Source organism: Myotis lucifugus, unplaced genomic scaffold (assembly GCF_000147115.1).
Source record: "Myotis lucifugus unplaced genomic scaffold, Myoluc2.0 scaffold_268, whole genome shotgun sequence".
NCBI classification, from domain to species: Eukaryota; Metazoa; Chordata; class Mammalia; order Chiroptera; family Vespertilionidae; genus Myotis; species Myotis lucifugus.
In genome coordinates, this window is record NW_005871316.1 from 250,830 (window position 1) to 264,292 (window position 13,463).

The following is a 13,463-nucleotide window of genomic DNA, read 5'->3' on the forward strand; positions in this document are numbered from 1 at the left end:
AATAATTCATAATTCTACCATAGTCATGTTAACATATTTTCTTCTAATTTATTTACAAAATATGCACTTTTTCTAAAATAACAAGGTAATTGGTGGACAATGAGAAATTATAAATTTTTATCCTATTTTCTTCCAATTAGAGAGATTAGTGAGATTGAAAGTCATCCTAAAAATATTTTCTGGTCAAAATTAAAGAGAAAAATTTATCTATTTTAACATTCCTCTTGTTTTCATATTACAAATGGAGCAATTTCAACAGATGGCCCAGTGATGGGTATTATTTTTAGCAAAGTTAGGTTTCATTGTATGGAGCAAAAAAGGGAAATAAGAAAATATCAATGAAATTTCTCTGCATAATGATATAAAATGCTATCCCTATCTTGGGCAGCTTAAATTTTTAAAAATTCTGCTATCACTTGGAAAAATGTTTACTTTCTTTAACATAAATTTGGACTATAATATCACCAAGAATAATAATTGTTTTTTCAATTTGGGTTTGTGTGTGTGTGTGTGTGTGTGTGTGTGTGTGTAAAAGGATTGCATATATATTTCCCAATAGTTTCCCATAAGAGACTGGAAATCCAATTAAAGAATGCATAAATATATCTTGACGGGGTGATGATGGAATGAACCTAAAGAGTATTGAACATAAAGTGGCCATGCCCACTGTAATCAATTCATCCAAAGCTGCCCCCTTGTCCTGAAGCAATAACCCTACTTCAACAGCACCTTGTGGATTATGGCAGTTAGTGGTATGGCTGGAGGGGTTTTGGGGTTGTGTGCCAATCCCAGGGTGAGAACATATCTTATGGGTATAAGATTTCCTACAAGAGAAGGATAAAGTGGAAAGGGATTCTCAGAGAAGGAAAATAAGGGGGATCCAACAGGGTTACCCATTAAGACATTCTGTATGAGGATTCTTCCACCTTTTTTATGTTGGCGTACAGAAACAGTTGTATCTAACATTCAGCTTTTAGGTTTTATTTAGTTTTTATTTTTCCTGAAATTCCATCTAGTTGTTCCCAAAGTTATTGTTAAACACACAGGTTCACGGTCTATGTAGAGTGAAGAGATGGGGCTCTAAAGGAAATGAAGCCAGCTTAGTGGTGTCAGCACTGAATTGAAGAAGGACAGTCGTCCCAAATCCAAGTGGCAATCTCTAGCCTAATTTTAAAATATCACATTTTTTTATATTTGCTTCACTCATTCTTTAAAGAAATAAAATAATAGAGATATTTCTAAGCTCTCAGATTTCTAGCCCCATCATAGTTTCCACAGGAGTAACTCATCTGCTGAAGTTGTACAAATCATTCTGTGTTGGTTACTTTTAAATTTTAACTGTACAATCCACTGTGTCTAAAATATAAAACAGATGTAGAGTTATTTAATGTGTTTTTAAGATTTACTAAAATTAGTGTAACATTTTTCAAGTGGCTGTGTCTACTCATCATTATAGTAGCTCACTTTGATTTAGTTTATATTATTATTATTATTAATCCTTATTCAAGGATATACTTTACTGATGAGAGAGAGAGAGAGTATGTTCATGTATGAGAGAAACATCTATCAGTTGCCTCCCATTCCCACCCGCACTGGGGACGAACCTGAAACCTAGCGATGTGCCCTGACCTGGAATCAAACCAGCAACCTTTCACCTTTCAGTGCACAAGAGGACACTCCAACCAACTGAGACACACCGGCCAGGGCTATATTGTTTATTTCAAACACAAGTATGAGTAGTATTTTATAAATATCCTACAATTTATCCATTCCTCAGCTGTAAACTATATCATATTTACTCTTTTCAATTGCAAACAGTGATGAAATAAACATCCTTTTTCAGATTACTTGTGCACATGTAAGATGTTTATATTGGTTATATTTCAAATACAATTGCTAAGTTGTATGTTATGTGCATTTTCAACTTCAATTGATTTTTCAAAATTATTCTCCAAAGAGAAGCAATAGCATTGTGGGTAAATGCAGACGGGGGAAAAATAGATATATATTTTTTCCCATTTCCCAAATACACTGGAACAGAGGTTCTTCAACCTGACTACACATTTGAATAGCCAAGGAACATTTCAAAATTACCAAACCATAGGCCCATGCCAGAGATTCTGATTATAATTGGGCAAGGGTTAGTCCTGGCCATAAGTGTGATTTTAAAGCTCTCAATACCTAAATGATTCTAATGCAAAATCAGGGTAGAAAACCACTTCAGTGGTTCTCAAGTACTAGATCGCATTGCCGTCACCTGGACTGGAGGGCTTGTTATAACATAGACTGCTTGGACCCACCACCAGAGTTTCTAATTCAGTGTGTCTGGGGTGGGGCTTGAGAATTTACCTTTCTAACAAGTTCCCAGAGGACCTGACGTCATAGTCCACGGCCTACACTTTGAGAAAAGCTCTTCCACAGCCACAGAATGGGGGCGGTGGGGCAAGCCTTGACAACCAGCATTGACAGCTGCTAGGCAATGATTTCCTGTTTAAACAATTTCACACCACCAACATACTTTGAAGCCATTTAGTGTCCAGACAAAAAAAAATATAATTGTTTCTCAACAGACAAAAACTGGAACTCAGTGCAAACCTCAATAATAATCAAATAGCTTCCTCTCTTGACTAACATTAGTGATTGCTGTTTCTTTATCAGTTACAACTTTAGCCCTCTCCTGTTTGCCTCCTACATAAATATTACTAAATTAATCCCCGAATTACTCCACTTTTATGGATGAGCCAATCCAGCAAAAACTTCTAAAATAAGCCTAAATCACCTACCAAAGCCCAACTCCTATAACAAGCACCCCCATAACCTCTGTAAACACCCAAGTATCCCCGTAGTGTGCAGTCTCCCTTCCAGGAACAAGTAATGAACCCAAACTTGCTTGGCCACAGGTGTGTTTCTGGTGGCCTTTGGTAGACATGACAAAGGTTACCAATAAAGTGGGGATGAGGATATATATATACAGGGTGTCCCCCAAAGACATATACACATGTTGAATAATTATTAATTCTAATGGGTTAAATCTGAAAAGAAAGAAACATCAATTGAGCTATCAGCTATTAAAGTGTGTAAACATTTTGGGGAGATACCCTGTATATATATATATATATGAAATACTACTGAACATACTTTATCATTATAAATATTAAATATTGGGTGTACCAATATTCTTAGTAGAATTAAAGAGGAATTATTCACAAAGAATAAAAAAGAAAAACAATCAATCAGATATCTGGTCAAAAATAACAAATGTCAAAATGAGAATATTATTTTACTTACTTTTTCCCAATGTAAAAATTACATAACCAATTAGTTATCAAATTATTTATATTACATAATTTTTAACTTAAAATACATCATAGACTTTACCTATGTTACTCATTGGGAAATAACTAATGAATAATATTCATATTAATAATTATTAGTATTAAAATATACATTACATAATTTAATCATTTCTAAATTTCATCTTTCACAGCAGGATTGCAATAGATATTTTCTAAAGTATAAATAATTAATTTTAAATGACTCCAAATTCTTAATATATTTTTCTTTATAAAATAATTATTTTCCATGTTGAACTTTAGAAACATTTCTATAGAGAAAAAAAAACAATAACTTGAATTCAAGCCATTCTTCCATTTAAGCTTCTTCAAATAAATTTAATAAAATATTGCCCTGGCCTGTGTTTCCCAGTGGTTAGAATGGCCCATGCAAGGCGGGGTTGCAGATTTGATTCCAGTTCAAGGGGCAGGTACCTGGTCGGGTCATGTGCAGGAGGAAAGCAATCGATGTCTCTCTCACATTAATGTTTCTCTCTCTCTCTCTCTCTCTCTCTCTCTCTCTCTCTCTCTCTCCCCCTCTCCCTCTCCCTCTCTCTCTCCCTCTCCCTCTCTTCCTTCCTTCCTTCTTTCCCTTGAAAATCTCTAAAAAGAAATGGGAAAAATATATACGGGTGAGAATTAATAAAAAAATTAATGAAATATTAAATCTTATTGTAGAAATTCTGTAACCATTACAAAATGCATTTGTATATCTCTACATACAAATGCATATATAATTTTATATGCATATGAGGATTGTCTGTAATAATATTTTCCTCCTGTTATTTCATCTAGATGGTAGAGACTACAGCTGTTTTAATTTTGGTATAACAGTTGAAAATTAAGTCCCTACAAGGAGGAAAGTGGCTTTTCCACATTTCCATAATTTATAATTCATAGAATTGAGGCTAGAATTTAGTTCTTTACCTTATATTTTCTGGCTTTGAGATGTGAACCTAATACAATCCCTCTCCCCATATCCTTAATTTTCCCAGGAATGGAAAAGAATCATTTTTAAAGGCTACATTTCTCTTGAAATGTCCAGTGCCTATTAAATATCACTTTGTTATCTGTAATTTTATGCTTGCTTTACACCAGGAAAATGCAAACATTAACCAGGTAATGAACTGTTTTATCTCTGATGCCAAATGCCCTATATTCTATTTGACTCCTTTTGAATTTGCTGCTTCAATGCCTTGTGGAGAGACCTGGTCTTAATCTATAAGAGCAAGCTGCCAGCAGTTAGTTGGAAAGCAATTTGCCTTAGCCTTTGCATGGCTAGTGCTTTATATTGAAACGGTATTGGCATAACACTTACACCATTTGATAACTCAACTGCACCGACAAGAGAAGCTAACCAAGGAAAGAAAGGACAGCCAACAAGGTTGCTGGCACTGTCTAATCGGGTGGCTACAGAACAAGCTAGCAGCTTTGCAAAAAGGAAGCTACCTTGAAGAACCAGCTTGCATGGGATTAGGGACATCTGTAGCTCTGTGGCCTTCATAGCCTTTTATATGTTGCCAGTATTCTCCTATATACACCATGAAATGTTCCTTGGGGTTAAAAAAAAAGTATGGACTCTAGACAGAAGCAAAGATAATTCTACACTACTGAAACTGTCTTTTCTGAGAGGAGAGAATCTGTTTACTTTATTGTTCTGAGAAAAAAAAACAATAATAAGCAAAAATAAACATAACCTGATTCCTCACCTCTAACTGCACACATAATCTTCTAATCCTCTTAGCTCTATGGATTCCTTTAATATACTTATATGTAAAGTCTACACTGTGGTGCAATGCCATTCTGACTTAATGAGGGGCAAAAGTCTTCTTTTTTCCCCACAAGTGAAATCACATTTGAGCACTCAAAACTGTAATTTAGCAGATGCCTGGAAACTGCAGGTTGGTAAGAAAGGTGAACATATGGGCAGTAGCCTCCAGGGATGTAAAGCTTCAGCTGTTGTGGGGAGTCTTGAAAGCAGAACAAATGCTGTGCACAGTGGAGGGACCCAGAATTGTTCCATCCTGCATGATGAGTCGTATTTCCCTATGGCTGTTGTGCTTCCTAAAGTTTAATATTTTGCCAACACCTGACCTAATGGAGGGGGCAGCAGCAGAATCTGAGATAAATGGAAAGATTAAGCATCAGTAAAGTTAAATTGAAGTATGTGTTATTTTAGATACTTAAACAGTGAGAACCAGAAAACCCAACTCAAATAGGCCTGAAAATTTAGGAAATGCATTATTTCATTAGGAGTCCAGTAGAGCAGGCTCCGAAGCAGGACAGTCAGTGGGGTCATTCTGCTCCTGTTCTGTCTGCCTCCTCGTCAGCTGTATCCCAAGTCTGCACCACCACTTCCCCCAGTGGTTACCGTAAGATCTCTGTGGCAACAGGGAATTGGGTAAACTGAAAAAAATTGTCATCTTCACTGGAGAGAGAAATATTGCTTAGCTGTGAGCAACTAAACTGCAATGAGTTACTTCAGAGGAACATAAAGAAGAAACAAAAAACAATCAATTGCCTAGTCTCTAGTGTGGTCTTGCAAGTAGGATGATAACTTTCAGAGAGCATTTATTTTGTGCAGGCATATTACTTATAGTTTATTATTTAAAACTTGAAATTATTACTGGACCTTGAATGTCAGGTTCTTTTGTTTCAATGTCATAGAAATGGAACCCAGTACAAGATCAAGCAGACAGAGTTTACTGAAAAGAGCTTGGGCACTGGAGAGTCAACCAGAAAAGAGAAGTAGAGCTCCCACAGTTTTGTGGAGGCTTCTATAAGGGCCCTGGGGCTTGTGAATGAGGATGACTCATTCAGTTGACTCACTATTATGACCCATTGTCATCTGCTGGTGGTTGACCCCAGGGTACTCATAAGATGTTTTCCATGGTCAGTTGACCACTCCAAGGATCTATAAAATAATGCTTCACACCCTAACCAGTTTGGCTCAGTGGACTCAAGTGTCCCAGGTTCGATTCTGCTCAAGGGCATGTACCTTGGTTGCGGGCACATACCCAGTAGGGAGTGTGCAGGAGGCAGCTGATCGATGTTTCTCTCATTGATGTTTCTAACTATCCCTCTCCCTTCCTTTCTGTAAAAAATCAATAAAATATATTTAAAAAATAATGAGAAGAATATCCTTGTCTTTAGCTAAAATTCATTTCATTAGGGCAAATAGAGATGACTGTATTGGGATATAAGAGTTAAGAGAAGGAAATAGCTTCTAATTAATGGGGAAAAAAATCAAGGAAGGATAATATGAGTTTGGAATTAAAGAGTAGGTGGGATTAAGATAGGCAGAGCTGGAAAGAAAGTACCGGAAAGGAAAGATTAGCTTGATTAAAATAGGCAAGTATGGAAGTAATCTGGTCTGTTAAAACATAGGATAATTACAATGAGTCAGACATTTCTTACTCACTGCTTTACATTCTCTCCACTCATCTCTTATTTTAGCAAAGATTGCAGCAATTAACTCTAAGCATTTTTGACCAGCATAGGCTGGCTTCTTGTAAGTGTAACTCAAGTGTGCCTGCCTTGGTTGCCTACTATGAGTCTCTTACTTTCTGCCATGAGGTTTCTCAGAGACATGGAAGTCAGATAACTTCAGAATTCCTTGGCACTCAGATGCATACAACTCAGAGGTCTGGCAGAGGTCTGGAAGAGTTTACAAGTAAAGCAATCCTTATCAAATAGAGCGCTAAAGATGTTGGCTAAATGTTTATCCCTCCATTCTTCCAGTTGATGAAGTTTAGCTGCATACCATACAGTTTCTCAGAAGTCCTCTAACCATAGATAGTCTCCAACTCCAGCTCTAATCTGCCTTCATTCTGGCTGAGAGTTTACACATCTGTCTCTCCTACTAATCTTTCAGATATAATGACCTCAAAATATTTTGGAAAAAATTAACAAATAAAAGCAAGACAAAGAGTGGTGTCCTTTAGAAAATGGAAATAAGCTAGAGGAACAACAGAGATTGAAAAAAAATAAGTTTGTTTACAGACTTATTAAGTTCAAAAAGTGAGTCGGCTATTCACATAAAGCTGTTAATACAACTGCAAATTTGCATTCATATTGGAATTTAATAGAATGAAATGTGTCACATTGTCACACAAAATAATAGTTAAAGTCAACTAATCATCAATGAAAAACTTTAGAAAGAAAAGACCCAACATAGAATCTGAACTAAGAGAAAGAATCATCAGAGAATATGGAGAAGATCTAAACCTGCATAAAACTGGTTTCCAAGAGGGAGAGGGTAATCAACGGTCTAAATGTTAAAGAAGGTCTAAGAAGGATTACAAAAATCTTCCATTCAAAGACTAAACTAACTAATGATTTGAGAGAACAGTGACATAAAAGTGACAGGAAAATAAGTCACATTACAAAATTTTCAAGAGTACAAAATTATAAGAAAGTAAAATTATATAAATTCTGGCCTTTGCAAAGTTTTTCACTGAATGTACAGAAATGTGGCAAGGCAAGGGGTATCAGTTTTGAGACATTGGAAAATATAAGCTTCTTTGGAAAGGAAAATCAAAAATACAAGCAACTGACCTGGTTAACATTATACCATTTTCCTAGAACTAGATGATGAGTAGCACTCAACACAGACATGGGTAAGAAGGATTTACCTTGAAAATGAGATGATATCTAGCTTTCTCTGAGGTAAATGGCAAAAAATTAGAATGGGTATAATTAAAAAAAAAGATTTCACACGAAAAGAATAACAGAGGCAATCATATTTGGTTACAATAATATTTGAAGTACATTTAAAAAATAATTTAAATTTAAATAATTAACTCAAGCAATATGAAAGTCTATTTAGAAAGTCTATTTAGACTTCTGAGTATTTATCCAAAGAAAGTGAAACACTAGCTCAAAAAGATTATGCACCACCCCCTTGTTTATTTTGAGGGCATTATGTAAGTGAAATAAGTAAGACAAAGAAAGACAAATACCATATAATCTCACCTATATGTGGAATCTGGAAAAAAAACAACAATAAGCTCATAGATACAGATTGGTGACTGCTAGAGGAGGGCGTGGTGATTGAGCAAAATGGGTAAAGGGTCAAAGATTGAAGCTTCCAGTTATAAAATAAGCCATAGGATATAATATAAAGCATGGTGACTATAGTTAATAATACTGTATTGCATATTTTGACAGTTGCTAAAAATAGATCTTAAAAGTTCACACAAGAAAAAAAACCATAGATGGTGATGAATAAAAACTATATGTGGTGATCACACCAAAATATATCAAATGTTGAATCATTCTGTTGTATGCTTTACATTAATATGAATTTATATGTCAATTATACCTCAATTTATAAAAAACACTAGGACCAATATATTCTACAATGGCCTTAGAGTTATTTTTTTTCTATTCTTGCTTTTACTGTTCAAGGTGGTTTGCTTATTTACTCTCATCTATAAACTATTGTTATATTCTCCTAAAAGGGAAATTTACTATATAAGCCTTCTTTTCTAATCCCTAAAATGTCAGTAGTAGTTTAATACTCCTAAACAGGGTATCTTAAATCAAAACTTTCCAAAGAGATAACTCTATAAGAGCCTAATAAATTAAATACATAATCTTTATCCTACTTAAAAATCTTCCTTATAACTAGCCCCGCTATATTCTAAATCTTGTCCTACATTTCTTTCAGATTTTTATTTCACAAAGCTGGCAAACAGTATGACCAGCTGTTATTTGGAAATATCCAACAGTTTTCAACAGTTCCTTTTCAGCTCAAGTAATCATCTTTTCCTGGAGAGCCCTTGTCTCACTCTTATCCTTAATTATTTCCTGTAACAAGAATAGCCATTCCTCAATCCCTTAAAATCCTTTCCAATAGCTTTCACAGTGATATAATTTTTAAACTAGCATGAATTTCACCTTTAGATTAAAGAGATTTTCCTTTCCTTTAAATATAAAAAGGATAAATATAAAAAGGACCCTAGTAATAATGATTACTTTGTGCCTTGTATTGAAATTACATATCAAAGTGTGAAAATATCTATAATAATAAAAGCCTAATGTGCAAATTGACTGAACGACCAAACAGCAGAACGACCATCTGGACGATCTTCCAGACAACCACGCTATGACACGCACTGGCGCCAGGCCAGCTAAGGTGGGTGCAATGCAATTGGTCAGGGAGTCCTGCCATCACCCCATGATTGCCCTGCAGAGGGAAGCCTGGCCACTGGCCAGCAGGGATATTGATTGGGGGGCTCCACGATCGCCGTAAAGAGGGAGGCCCAGGCCACCCTCTGCCTGGCAATCAATCGCAGAGCCCCGGCCAGTTGATTGCCCCGGGCCACCAGGCTGGCAGTGCTGTGATGGTTGGGCAGGGCCTCCCTCTGTGGGGAGATTGATCTGGGGGCCCTGTGATCAATCCCCCTGCAGAGGGAGGCCCAGGCCAGCCAAGCAATCACACCCCATGCCTGTTGCCCACAGAGGGAGGTGACTGGTGGCAGTGGAGGGGGGTGCAGCTCTGCACAAATGGCAAGTAGTGGCAGTGGCGGGGGCAGAAGACAGGTAAAGAAAGCCCTGATAGGCCCTGATCACTGGCCAGGCCTAGGGACCCTACCTGACTTTTGTGCACCGGGCCTCTAGTCTATATTATAAAAAGCCAGTGGCCTTAACGCCGTAATGCCAGAATGACCAAATGACCAGTCACCAGGAGATTCATTGATGGGTCCTGTGGTGGTGGCGGGTGGGACTCTGGGTGGGACTCTGGGTCCCGCGGCGCCAGCGGGGGGGGGGGTGCAGGGGATTCTGGGTCTCATGCGATTCCATGCACTGGGCCTCTAATATTAAATATAAAAGAGTGAATATTCCTTAAATATCCATATAGACAATTACTTCCTTGAGGCAAATGTAAAGTCTATACCATATTGTTCTCAATCACATTTAAGACTTTAATAAACATTTTGTGAATTAAATGGTATTTTACTAAAGTAGAATATGCATGCACACTATCATTGAGAAGAACTCTATATACTGAGTTAAATGACACAATTTAGAGATTCTTCTATACTATTATCTTTTTTACTTAATTTAACATTATTTTATGTTGTTTTAAACATGTATAAGTGAAACCATCTCAGGCAACAAGAAAATTGTTTTCATTAAATGTACCACAGTATAAAATTTGTTTGGTACAATTTGTTGATTTTTTCTGGAGTATAGTTTTTGAGTTGCACAATAATAATATAATAAGCTAAATTATTTAACTTTTCACTGAAGTATAGGCTCCATAATAAAGGTGCAAATAATAAGTCTATAGCTGAATGAGTCATCACAAAGTGAATACAATTATGAAATCACTAACCAGTTAAACAAATTGAAACAAGTTTCTTCAGAGGACCCTCCCCTCCTGCCCTGTCCCAGTTGCCAGACTCATGCTCTTTTCCTAAGGAAACCGTGATTCTGACTTCCTTCAAAATATAAATTTGTCTGTTTTGGATTTTTTTTTCCTCAATAACTTTGTTTTAATGGGTTTCAAAATTCTGTTTTCATTAAAAAGTACTGATTCTAAGAACTAAAAACTTTACTGCCATACACACACACACTTACACACACATGTGCATGCACAAACATCCAAGTGGTCCACAAACATTCTCCTTTCCTTCTGAAGGTTTTATGATGCATTGTAATCACTAACCAATGTTTCACTATTAAACGCAAATGGCCAATTGAGACAAATAATTCTGAGACCATCTTTACACCACTGATTAGGACTAGGGTGGAGATATTGGGATACTATCCATTCAGCTTGCTGAGCTTTCTGGGCAGACTTGGTGACTTTGCCAGCTCCAGCTGCATTCGTCTCCATTGTTTGATGACACCCACACCAACTGGCTGTCTCATGTCACAAACACCAAAACAGGCCAGAGGAGGATAGTCAGAGAGGCTCACAACACACATGGACTTGCCAGGAATATCAACAATGGCAGCAGCATCATATTTCAAAAACTCTGGGCCATCTTCCTGCTTTCTCCCAGAACGACGATCAATCTTCTCCTTCAGCTCAGCAAATAGCACTGCGAACTGTGTGACAGCCCCGAACAGCTGCGTGTCCTGGCTGGTCCAGGATAATCACCTGAGCCATGAAGCCAGCTGCTTCTAGTGGTGGGTCATTTTTGCTGTCACCAGACACATTGTCAGGAGAAACATCATTGACAGACACAGTTTTGAGATTAAAGCCCACATGGTCCCAGAAGAGCTTCTCTCAAAGCTTCATGGTGCATCTCAACAGACTTTACCGCCGCTGCATCGTTGACTGCAGCAAAGGTGACAACTATGCCAGGTTTGAGAACACCAATCTCCACTGGGCTCACAGGGACAGTAACAATGCCATCAATTTTGTAGACTCCTGGAGGGGTAGACGCAGGGTTTGTCATTTGAGTAAGTTGGTTGCAGAATGCAATCCAGAGCTTCAGGCAGCATGGTTGCACTGGCATTTCCATATTTATAAATGGCATTCCATCCCTTGAACCAAGTCATGTTAGCATTTGGCTCCAGCATATTGTCACCATTCCACCCCAAAATTGGCACAAATGCTACATGCTACGGTCAGGGTTGTAGCCAATTTTCTTAATGTATGTGCTGACTTCCTTAACAATTTCCTCTTATGTCATCTGGCTACAATGCAGCTCAGTGGAATCCATGTTGTTAACAATTAGTTGTTTCACACAGAATATGGAAGCCAGAAGGCCACGCTCCCACATCTGCCCACTCTTGGAGATTCCTGCTACAAACTCACCAACACCTGTAGCAACAACCAGGACATCACCGTCAGCCTGAAATGTGCCTGGAATCATGTTTTTAATGAAATCTCTGTTCTGAGGCATCAGTGATGGTCACATAATACTTGCTGATCTCGGATTTCCATATACCACGCTCATGTTCAGCTTTCAACCAGGTATACTTGAAGGAGCCTTTTTCTATCTCAGCAGACTCCTCAGATTTTTTGATCCCACCACATTTGCAGATCAGATGGCCAGTAGTGTTAGACTTGCCCAAATGTATGAGTCCAATGATGATGATATTGATATGAATATTTTCCATTCTCATTTTGGCTTAGATTTAGTGGTGGTTTTCACATCTGTGTCTGACATCAAACCCATTGTAAAAAAGCTGGATTTTATATAAGTGAGATTATACAATATTATACCATTTTGTGTTTGCTTCTTTTGCCCAATATTGTACTTGTGTGATTCATCTGTGTCTTTTAAAAATTTTAATAGCTGCAGTGTACTCATTCCATAAATACATAATTTATTTTGTAGGTAATGGAAATCTGGATTTTTTAAAAAAATATTTTATTGATTTTTTACAGAGAGGGAGAAGGATAGAGAGTTAGAAACATCGATCAGCCGCCTCCTGCACACCCCCTACTGGGGATGTGCCCGCAACCAACTTGACCGGAATCGAACCTGGGACCCTTGAGTCTGCAGGCTGCAGGCTGACGCTCTATCCACTGAGCCAAACCTGTTAGCTGGATGTTTTTTAATGTGAAACTATCACACATAAAGCTGCCACAAACATTCTCAAGTATGTGTTGTGTGGCATATTTGTGTGTGCTTCTGTGGTATATGTATGCCTGGGAGTGAAATACTTTAGTAATAAATTATACATATTTTCAGTTTTAGAAGACAGTGACAGTTTTCCAAAGAAGTTGAACCAGTTTACATTATCAGAATTTGCTAGAATTTTGCACCACCTTATAGCATCACCTCTAGTGTATGAAAATTTTCATTATTTCATATTCTTGTCAACATTCACTGTTGTCTGATTTAATCTGTTTTAATTTTTCATGTAGTTAATCATTTATGTCCATATTTTAGCCACTCAGTTGTATGTGTGGTGATATTACATTGTTGTTTTAGTATTAATTTCTCTGATAATTAAAGGGTTAAAAATGTCTTCATATATTTATTGGCTATTGGTATCTATCTGTTTTTTATGAAGTGACTGTTGAGTTATTTTGTGGGATGGTTTGTTTCTACTTTTAAATTTATATAGCTTCTTCAGTTTTTGAAGCAATAAATCTGCTTACATATTTTGCAAATATCTTTCCTGTTATATGTCTTGCAATTTTACCACCATCATGTTGTG

The 13,463-nt window shown here is 37.1% G+C and overlaps 1 pseudogene; it reads right to left on the reverse strand.

Moving 5' to 3' along the window:
• Positions 1 to 10,983: 10,983 nt before the first annotated feature.
• LOC102442803 lies at positions 10,984 to 12,419 on the reverse strand (annotated as a pseudogene).
• Between the last annotated feature and the right edge of the window lie 1,044 nt (positions 12,420 to 13,463).